This window comes from Haplochromis burtoni, unplaced genomic scaffold (genome assembly GCF_018398535.1).
Source record: "Haplochromis burtoni strain Fernald_Lab_line unplaced genomic scaffold, NCSU_Asbu1 Contig_521, whole genome shotgun sequence".
Taxonomy (NCBI): domain Eukaryota; kingdom Metazoa; phylum Chordata; class Actinopteri; order Cichliformes; family Cichlidae; genus Haplochromis; species Haplochromis burtoni.
The window spans coordinates 209,528-216,578 of NW_024582882.1; the positions used below are offsets into that span (position 1 = coordinate 209,528).

Consider the following 7,051-nt stretch of genomic DNA (forward strand, 5'->3'; position numbering starts at 1 on the left):
AGAGAGCGCGTCTTTGAGGGGACCCGCTTGGCTCTGGGCGGGCCTCGGAGACGCCGCGGTCCTCCACCCGCTGCCTCACCTGCATTAGAGCATTCGCCGTGGAGAGCGGGCGTCACAGGCCGAGTTTCGGCCGCTCGCCCTCCCACCGCTCCGCTCCTCGCTCGCCCGCCAGCCGTTTTACTTTCCGGCCCTTCTACTTCGCCAGGCCGCAGCGACGCCGCCTCCCACCTCGGCTCAGCGGAGGCTTTCTCGCTCGGCGGCTCAGCTGTTTCCGCTAGGGAGAAGCAAGGCTCACGCCGCTGTCGCTCTTCCTGTTTGAAGCAGCAGCATCAGTCGGTGAGCAAAATAGACTTTTTCCTTTCACCTAATCCAGAGACTGTTCACCGCCCACCTAAGCCAAAGACTGTTTACTGTGACTACATCCTGGACTACCCCACTAATACTCACCATCCTACCTCCGAAGAAACTGTTTTTCTACCATCACAGGCCACTGCTAGAGACCTTAACCCTACTGAACCTAGTGATTTCTCCCACTCAATCACCATTTCCTCGCCTGTCACTCACCCTTTTGCTGCTAACAGGGCAGCTCAGAGCCTGCTTTCCCCTCCATCTGCTTCACCTTCTCGGGTGAGGGCAGACGAAGCTCAGCCTGCCCCTGCAGCACCCCCTCGGGTGGCTAGGGCCCAGCTAGCACCCACACCGGTGCCGGCTCCCAGGACGAGAGCAGCGGTGACCCAGTCTACCTCCACACCCGTTCCTGTTTCTCGGGTGGGGGTGACTGGTGTCCAGCCACCTCCCGCGCCTGTCCCAGAGCCCAGGCTGAGGGCGGCCAGGGTCCGGCCTGACCCCCCCTAGAGACTCAGCTGAGGCTCTCCAGCCAGTGCCCTTACGCTCTGGAGGCACGGAAGAGCTAACTTGTCCACCTGCTAGTTTGCCACCCCATCTATCTCCTCACTCAGCTTTCTACGCCCTAGCACTGTCTCTAGTTAGGCTAGCTGACCTGTCCCCTGCTCAGGCACCAGCCTTACTAGCCCAAGCTGCAGCTTTATCCCCCTCACTAGCTCAGTCTTTAGCTCAGCCATTAGCCGTACCAACCTCAGCTCAGCCATTAGCCTCACCGACCCCTGTTTATCCATTAGCCTCCTCAGTCCAATCAGTTCACACTTCTGCTCCCGTCCAGCCTGTTCCTGCCCAGTCCCCTGTAGTCCAGTCTCCTCCTGCCCACCGGACCCGTCTCGTCTCGACCGCCGCCGCCTTCCTCGCGGCCGCCCACCTGAACTGTCTCGTCTCAGCCACGGGCCACGTGGCCGCCCCCCTGAACTGTTTTTGTTTCGGACTCCGTCCCTCTGTCCTGGGCCCCCTCCGCCCGCCCTGTTGTGGTTTTTCTTTCTTTTGGCCGTCGGGTGCCGGCCTTTGAAGGGAGGGGTACTATCAGGGTTTCTGGGTCGTTGACCCAGCATTTTCAGTTCATGTCCACTGTTTATCCTCTGTACGTTCCACTTCCTGTTTTGTGTTACGTTACTCTGTGTGCATTATGTTCTAGTTCTTATTCCATGCATCGTTAGTTCAATTGTGTTCAGCTGCTCACTCACCTGTCACCTATCAGTCATTGTTCAGCCAGTGTATTTAAGTCCTCAGTTCTCTCCTGGTCGGCGTCACGTCATTAATGTTGTCACTGCTGTCTATGCCCCATGTTTGCCTTCCAAGTCCAGATCAGTCAGCCGTTCAGTCAGCCAGCCAGCCAGCCATCTCCTGTTTTCGTCATTCCTCCCTCACAATAAACACCCTGCATCGTCACCGTGAGTCCTGCGTTTGAGTCCTTCTCTCCACATCCACTCAGCAACCCCTGACACGCATCTGTTAGCCTCCAAGGGTCTAACTGTACTTTCTATTAACCACGCACACACACGATGGACCAAACAGTTCTATTTCTCTCTCTTTCATTATTCTTTATCTTTTTTTTTATTAATCAGGACTTTAAAAATCTCAATATTTCCAACTTTGAGTGTAAAATATTTGCATAGTAGAGTGGTGTTTTGCTAGGCTATGTTGTGCAGTTCTTTTCTATGACTGGATAAATGAAGACATTTTTGATCAACAACCACTGATCAATGTCCATGAGTACCTTTCACAGAGAGTTGGGGAATGGCTGCAATCACAGCATTGTAAGATGGTGACAGATGTACCCTTAGGCCCCCTCCTCGATTCAGAGATGGTCTTTCCCGTTTCATGTAAATGGCCTCCTTGACTCCGCCCTCAAACCAGCGTTCCTCCCTGTCCAGGATGTTACATCCTCATCATTGAAAGAGTGTCCACTGGCCTGTAGGTGTAAATAGACTGCAGAGTCCTGGCCTGACGAGGTGGCTCTTCTGTGTTGTGCCATCCACTTCGCCAGAGGTTGTTTGGTTTCCTCGATGTACAAATCCCGGCAATCCTCCTGCACTTAACAGCGTGCACTATGTTACTCTGTTTGTGTCGGGGACCTGATCCTTGGGGTGGACCAGTTTTTGGTGCGGCGTGTTTTGGGCTTTTTTTTTTTTTTTTTTTTTTTTTTAGAGAAAACGTGTCTTAACTATTCTAATATTCCTGACACATAAGGGATCACTGTGGGTTTTCGCTTAGTCGGCAGTTGTTCTTCTGTCCTGGATTGGCTGGAGCTTTCTTGAAACGTTTCTCGACTGAAAAACCTACTTCCAGATGAACAGAATCAACGTTTTGGGATATTAACAACAAATTTTACTTCTAACTCATCCACTGCAGAATGATAAATTGAATTTGGATTATTTCAAATTAAATAAATGTCACCATAACCTGGCAACAACCAGGTGCTCTCCAGGAGATTTCAGACAGAGGAGTGACAAGAATTATCAGAAGAGTTGTGTGAGATCCAAGGACCACTTGTAGGGAGCTACAGAAAGGTAGCTCTTCACAGTTCTCCTGAAATCAGCAGGTACCATTGTTTCAAATAAAACAATAGTAATGGACTCAACCACAATGGCCTGTTTAACATAGTCTGGTCAGATGGGCCAAACTTGAACTCTTTGGATGGCATAATACACACCATGTTTGGAGAACAAAATGTGCTGCATATCACTCCAAAAACATCATATGAACAGTGAAGTCTGGAGGTGGGAACAACATGGTAAGGGGCTGTTTTTTTAAGAAACGGCACTGACATGTACAGAGACGGTCTTGATCAAAATCTGATGCCATCTTCCAGGATTATGAAGTTGAAATCGGGATGGTTCGGCAAGACAATGATCCCGAACACACAGGCAAGAAAACTCTGAATTGGTTTCTAAGAAAGAAAATTTCTTGACCTGAATCCAACTGAAAATCTATGGAAAGAACTAACAGTCAGATCTCATAGAAGAGGCCTACTGACTGTTTGTGTGGAAGAATGGGCCGAATTCACACCTGAGCAGTGCATGCGACTAGTTTCTTCATACAGGAGGGGTCTTGAAGTTGTTTTTGTACGCAGTATTAAATAAATTTCAGCTTTTTCAATACTTATTTTACCTGCTGAATGTGTATGCCTGTCCTTCACTGAGTTAGGGTGATTTTCCATCACACAAAATACTATCAACTTTATAATTATATCAACAGAACAACCTGCTATCTCTACTGTAAAATACATACACCCTGTATAATATAACTTAGGTGTCTGGGTGCAGGTTTCCTTCTTTATTTGATTACTCTGAAGTGTCTTGGTGAGTGTTTCATTGTCAAGCCCTATATTTCCTTTTTAATCACAGACATTGGCAGCTGTCTGCAGAGGCCTGTCAGCAAAATGGAGAGTGTGACATGACATCAATCTCTCTGCCTTGCCAAGTTTAAATGGCTTCCTGTGTTATTACTTAGGGGGATCTGTTCATTTGTGTTTGGCATTTCATATCTAATGTTATTACTGAAGCATTCATCAAACAGACTGCCAGAAATCTGAGTGAGAGTATTAACTGTGAACTCTATTAAAAATAGACCTTTTTTTGTGCATGAAAAATTAGACACAACACTGCAATGGCTTGATACCACTTAATCTGACTTTGCTTCCATTCTGGTGTCAGCTACACACCAGTATGGCTTCAGTAGCTTCCATGGTTGGAATGTTATCATGTTAACAGTACAGGGGTGACTGCAGCTCAGTAGGCAGCGCACCCCACCTACTAATCAGAAGGTTAGTGTTTTGATACCTGGCTGCTCCAGTCTGCATGCCCAGGAATAACTTGGGCATAACCCCAGGTTGCTCTACGATGTGTGAAGTGTGAGTGTGAGTGTGAATGTTAGACAGAAAGCATTCTTCTGAGGGTAGACAAGTACACTATTAAAAAGTGTCCAATACAGAAGGACAGACATATATAAACTTACCACCAAAAGTAAGAAAATTTGTGTTCACTCAGTTATTTATTTGTTGTAACAATTCTTCTTGGCAACAAATCTTATACCATTGGAAAGCCTGTTTCTTTCCCCTGAAATGGTGCTGCATTTGTAAAGATAATTCATCTGTGGGTTAAACAGCCTGCGACAGACTGGCGACCTGTCCAGGGTATGCCCCGCCTCGCGCCCTGTGACAGCTGGGATAGGCTCCAGCGCCCCCCGCAACACTGAAAAGGAGATGCAGAAGCGAATGGATGGATGGATGGATGGGTTAAACAGCAGAGTTGAATGCACCCTGTTCTGACACCCTGACAATCAGGTGCCTGATTGGTGCCTGTTTAGTAGCACCTGTGAGCATGGACCCTGCTACAGCGATCAGACAGCGTCTGCTCTAAGCATGCCACATTTGACAGATCTAAACAGGGCCTGTGCCATAAGGCAACTTCAAGCTAGAGTTCTTCAAAATGAAGTTGCAGCATTATTTAGAGGGAAGGCTAGTACCATCTTCAAATTGAAGGCCAAGGGCATGACAAGGTGAAAAAGGTTTGCTTAAAATTATTGCAAATTTATTAAAAATAATAAAAGTAAAAAATAAAAATATAACATGCACAAAAGTATTCACAGCCTTGCTCAATGTTTCAATTCAATTCAATTTTACTTACACAGCGCCAAATCACAGCAACAGTCGCCCCAAGGTGCTTTATATTGTAAGGTGACCCTACGATAATACATACAGAGAAAAACCCAACAATCATATGACCCCTTATGAACAGCACTTTGGTGACAGTGGGAAGGAAAAACTCCATTTTAACAGGAAGAAACCTCCGGCAGACCCACACAGCAGGTGTGGACGTGAGCTGGGGCTCACAGGTGCCATGAAAGGCAGGCGGTGTGCAGGACCCCACTGCATGCTGGCCTCTGGTGGAGATGGGGCAGGTCCCGAAAGCATGCTGGACTCTGGCACGTTGACCCCAGGCTTTATCTGCGGAGGGCTCTCCCTTGCTCTGACCGCCAGCTCCAGCCAAATAGGTTCCTGGCGTGCTTCGACCTCCACCGGGTCAGGCTGATCATGTCCCTCTGGTGCGTCAACCTCCGGCTCAGGCCAAGCCGGTCCCCCGGACGCCTCCACCTCAGCTTTCCAGCCGCCAGCCTCTTTATGCTTGCGAGGCGTGATTGCATATGGCGCTTAGGTGCATCTGCCTCCACTGCAGCGGCACTGCAGACCACACAATATACAGATTGTACTGTACTATAGTGTTCAATGGGAATCATCCTAAATAAACACAGTGACTATGCAAGCAAAAGTGTTCTGCTGTTATTGTGTCTGTGGAAATGCTAGAGAAGTTTTGTGAAATATTATGTGTAAAATAAATATTTTATAGAAAATCGCGATTTTGTGTAAATGTTAATTTGTTTAAGCTAAGCTATGACACAGAAACTAAAGTAAGTGTGTGAAGTTACTCTATGGAAATTATAAATACTTCACAAATAAAGAACATGGAACAAACTGAGTAGCTACTTCTTGAGTATCAAGTACTAATGAAGCAGACAGCACTCATCTTTAAATTTGACCGTCGCTTGTATATTAAAACAAACCCTAGAAAGATGCCAGAGCACAGTACAGTATCACTCCTGGGTAAAAAAGTGAGATTTTAAAAGAAACAGTCTGTCACAGCTGGAGAGAAATCCTTCCCGCTCCACCACAATCACCCACACATGCAGGGCCTTGGGGTAAAGGTATGTCACCAGGGTGCAGGGGAGGCACCCCCGTCCCCTACTGGCTGCCTGTGCCTTAATTTTATCTCACAACTTAGACATTCATGCCTCCCCCCACTGCAGGGAAAAGGGTAACACCACCTGGGTCTGGGTGCAGTTCCCCCCTCCAGGGGCAAGGGTACCTAGACCCGGTTTGTAGAGTACGCTTGGGGAGTGTGATCGTGTGTACAGCGTCTCTTTATGTCTGTCTCCACGTTGGTTGAGTGTGGAGTAAGTGCATATGAGAGCATGAGGGTGGGAATGGATGTTTGTGTCTGTGTGTGCCTGTATTTCTGTGTCTATATGTCAGGTTGGGTATCAGACGCCACCTCTCTGGGGACATCTCAGGCCCTCCAAGGTTTGGAGGCCTATCTCCCCCACCACCACTTCCCCTGCCAGTGGCGGACTCCCTCAGATCGGTGCGTTGGTGGTTCTTTGTGTCTGGGGATGGGCGTCCAGGTACACACCGGCTCACTCCTTGGCGGCCGCTTATCGGGGCCTGGAGCCTGGGGCTCGCTCGGGCCACTTCGGAGGTGGGGTGCCCCCGGCCTCTCGGCCTGGGGCTCGGTCACTCAGGCGCAGCTGGCTGCCGGCGGAGCTCACGGGCGCGTCACTGCAACTCCCCCTGGCTTCTGCTCCGCGGCTGCTGAGTGAGCCCTCATCTGGGACTCTCCTCAGCTCTTTCTGGGACAGTGGCGCGGCTGCCCCTCTGTTGGTCTTCCTTGGTCTCTTGTGTTCTGGGGGCCTCTGGATGTCTGGAGTTTTGATCTCCTCCATACCTGCTTCATGCCCTGGAGGACGGGGCTGTGGCCCCCCCACACCCTCTAGCAGATCATTACATGAAGGAACCTTTTAAAAACAAGCGCGTCCATGCTCACAGGTGTACACACGGGTGATCACACCCACAAACTACACCCTCTCC

The 7,051-nt window shown here is 49.0% G+C and overlaps 1 protein-coding gene across 2 annotated transcripts in view; it reads right to left on the reverse strand.

The window, feature by feature from the left end:
• plppr5b (phospholipid phosphatase related 5b) overlaps window positions 1–7,051 on the reverse strand; it is a 97,941-nt gene that overhangs the window by 50,216 nt on the left and 40,674 nt on the right. The window lies entirely within an intron of this gene.